The sequence below is a fragment of the Microtus ochrogaster genome, unplaced genomic scaffold (genome assembly GCF_000317375.1).
Source record: "Microtus ochrogaster isolate Prairie Vole_2 unplaced genomic scaffold, MicOch1.0 UNK3, whole genome shotgun sequence".
Classification (NCBI taxonomy): Eukaryota; Metazoa; Chordata; class Mammalia; order Rodentia; family Cricetidae; genus Microtus; species Microtus ochrogaster.
In genome coordinates, this window is record NW_004949101.1 from 6,202,087 (window position 1) to 6,205,937 (window position 3,851).

General features: G+C 40.6%; 1 protein-coding gene across 1 annotated transcript in view; it reads right to left on the minus strand.

The window, feature by feature from the left end:
- The window catches only part of Macrod2 (MACRO domain containing 2), a 1,889,857-nt gene that overhangs the window by 74,488 nt on the left and 1,811,518 nt on the right, over positions 1-3,851 (minus strand). The window lies entirely within an intron of this gene.

Genomic DNA, 3,851 nt, shown 5'->3' on the forward strand with positions numbered 1-3,851 from the left:
CTCCCTCCCTCCCTCCCTCCCTCTTTCTTTCTTTCTTTCTTTCTTTCTTTCTTTCTTTCTTTCTTTCTTTCATTTTTAAGTCAGGGTTTACATGTCTAACTCCTAGCTGTCCTGGAACTCACTTTGTAGACCAGGCTGGTCTCGAAATCACAGAGACCCACCTGGCTCTGCCTCCGGAGTGATGGGAGTAAAGGCCTCCCACGAGGTGTGTTTTAAAATTGAAATGGAGGGCACCAAGGCCGGTTTTCTTAAATTAACTTCAATTATTTTATGTGGAATATCCAGATAATTTGGGCAAACAAACTCTACTCTTTTCTTGACACAATTAGTATTCAGCTCTTCAATCTATTGGACACTGTTAGATAACAATCTGCAAGGTCTGAAACTGTAGAGTCATTTTCTGGAGTCCATGGGTTAGATTAGGTGTCTTTTAAAATACAGTGATCTCGAATACTTAGGATCACCTCCTCCAAATTAAAGCATACCTGTTCCTCATTCCTTCATCAGCAGCACATGGAATAGAATGTCATAATAGCTCAGTAACCCCCTTTAGACTTTGGCTGAACATAGAAAAGATCAGAAGACTGCTGCTTTTTTCTCCCACATCACCTGACTTCTTCCCTATAGGCTTTGAGTATTTAAATACTCACTAAGATAGGAAATTAAAATCTGTTCATTTGTACCTCATGCTAATAAAAGATTTTATGCTGATATTTAACTGTTGAATTTAAAAAAATAAGTCTAGACTTTGGACTAGTATGATACATGAGAGCTAGAAATATTTGCCCTGGTATATCCCTGGGCAGGGAAGGGGTGGCATTTTTCTTTAATCTGGTCCCTACTTCTCCCTGTAAAAGGATTACATTCCTCTGTTTGTGACAATATGACCTGTAGTGGAGCATCCCTACATCAGGCCCTTTTTATCTATCTTGATTTAGAAATGTCAGAGGGGAGACATTGTATGAATCTGTGCAAAAGCTTAAGATCCATTGCAAGTTCCTTCCAGCTCCCTGCGCTGAGCAGAATGTGCTCTTGATACTGAGCAGAGCCAAGCAGAGGTAGGTGAGCCTTATTGAAAGCCGCTGAGTAGTTTAGGGGTTTATTTATTGTTGTGGCTACCCTGACTTAGATAACCCTTCGTCCTACATCTTCTGCTTCAATGTGTTTTATTCTTAGACCATCCACCACACTTCTTCCTCTAAGTTCCTTCTCTGCCAGTATAAGCCCAAAGCAAAATACAGAAGAGAAACAAAACAAAACAAAGCCAGTTTTATTTTAATGACATCCGTTCCTCCTAAGCTCAGTTTTGATCAAAAGATCTGATAAAACAATGAACATTAACATTTATTTACCTATGTCCTGGCTGAAGTTAGAACCCTCAAGCTGTCTTGGATAACTTTGTTCCATCATTCCCAATGTTCAGTGATGCCCTCCCTGAGGATTGATGGCTCTGTAAAATGTTTTTCTTTCCTCGTTTTCCATCCCCCTTCCCCTTTTCTGGCTCAGGGTATACAAGGCTGGAACTTTCTTTTCTTTCTCCCTGTGTCATCTAAGTTTTAAACTACTATCAAAGAGGACCTTTATTTTTTTTATTTATTTTTTGGTTTTTCGAGACAGGGTTTCTCTGTGGCTTTGGAGCCTGTCCTGGAACTAGCTCTTGTAGACCAGGCTGGTCTCGAACTCACAGAGATCCGCCTGCCTCTGCCTCCCGAGTGCTGGGATTAAAGAGGACTTTTAAAATGTGGATTTGATCACAACCTTTTCCCCTGGATAAGCACCATTCCTCTCATGCTTCCTCATTCATCCCCAAATTATGGTTCACTGATGAGCAACAACAGGATTATCTAGAAGCTTGTTAGATGTTTTCTGCCTTCACTCTATTCATACAGAATTCCAACTTACCTAATTTGTTTTTCAAGATCTCCATTATAACATATATATGCTAACCCTTATGAAGCCCTGGCCTACAGGACTTGCATGCGCCAGTAAGTTACTGACTCAGTGTTTGATGAAGCACTTCACATCCGTTATCTCCACTCACTGAGCCAGCCTCTGGGGAAAGCACTGTGACAGCCATTCTTCCTTCTAAATACATTACCAGCTCTGACTGACGACAATGCCATTTCTCTTTCTGCTTTTCTGGCAAATACCTTTGTTGACATTTTAAAATGTGCATTCATAGAGTGAAACATACAAGTCACAGTTGTATAGCTTCATGACTCTTTGTGCAATTCACCTAACTATTTTAGGTCTAATCTCACTGGGATCAAGAATACTTCTAGAATCCCAGCACTCGGGAGGCAGAAGTAGGCAGATCTCTGTGAGTTCGAGGCCAGCCTTGATCTACAAGAGCTAGTTCCCGGACAGGCTCCAGAGCTAGAAAGAAACCCTGTCTCAAAACATTAATACTATTAATCATCATCATCATCTAACACCAGTGGTTTCTTCCAGTAGGTCTTCCTTCAATAAGTAACAGTTTTGCTTGCTTCTAGAATTTACACAAGAAAAACTACAGGCCCTTTTAAAAAGAACTCACTTTTCAAGTATTTGCTGTGTGTGAGATTAGTTTCACTTTTTGTATGCATCAATTGACCATTCGTATTTGATGTTTATTAGTCTGCTGTCTGAAAACATGATGCCATATGAGATTGAATAATGCCCAGTTGGGGACTATTCTGAATAAGACTTTTCAGTGTGTTCCTTTTTGAAAACATCTATTCATGTCATCTGACCATCACCCAGAAGTGAAATTGCTAAATTACTAGGAATTACGTTCTTAGGTTTACTGGATCATATGAAACAGTATGGTAAAGAATCTGCTCCCATTTTTATCTCTGGCAGAAATGTATAAGAGCTGTATTTGTTCTTGTCATTCTTTAAATGGTGTTCTGTTACTCCTAGTCATAAAAATCATCTGATAGGATGTAGCAAGCAATAAAAAAAGTCTTCAGGCCAGTTTCATCTTTATCACCTTTGAGTATAAAGGAGAGCTGGTGGCCACATGAGCAGCCATTCCTCTGCCATACGTTAAGTGCCAGTGGCACTGGCTATGTGAAGTGTTGGGATAGATGTCCACAAAAAGATGAGTGTTTGTTCTCAAAAGGTCTGTAGTTGCAAGAGCACGGGCATCCCACTCGGAAAAAGTCCTTTCCAGGATGTCAAACAGAGTTCCAACTGTTTAATTTTTAAAGTCATTTTGAGATGGTTTCTAGACAGCAGAAAGTAGAAAGGAAGGCAATATATTGACTGATAAAATCAGAAACGTTTGTTAAGGTGAGAAAAAGGGACATTTATTAAGGATAAATGCAAAGTTCTAAAATCGGGCTTATAAAATCAGTCTTAAGGAATGAAGAGAGAGGATACTAACTTCATTTCTGTTAAAAAGAAGGAACCACAGGTTTTGGATTCTAGATCTTCTCTAGACAAGCATGAAGTAGGCACACCAGAATGGTTGCATGGAAAGAAAGATTGAATCACACAAAAAGTAAAATGTCCATTTCTCAGTTTGCCTCCTAGAAAACATGTTACCTGGATAGCTATTGAAACACAGGGGCAGGAGAGGTGGCTCAGCAGTTGAGTATCTACTGACTGCCCTTACAGAGGACCTGGCCTAAGTTTCCAGCATTGCTGGCTCAGCACCACCTGTAACTCCAGCTCCGGGGGATCTGATGCCCTCTTCTGTCCTCTACAGGCCCTGCACTCAAAAGCACACACACACACACACAATTAAAAAGTAATAAAAATAAAATCTTGAAAGCCCGCCAGGCGGTGGTGGCGCACGCCTTTAATCCCAGCACTCGGGAGGCAGAGGCAGGCAGATCTCTGTGAGTTCGAGACCAGCCTGGTCTACA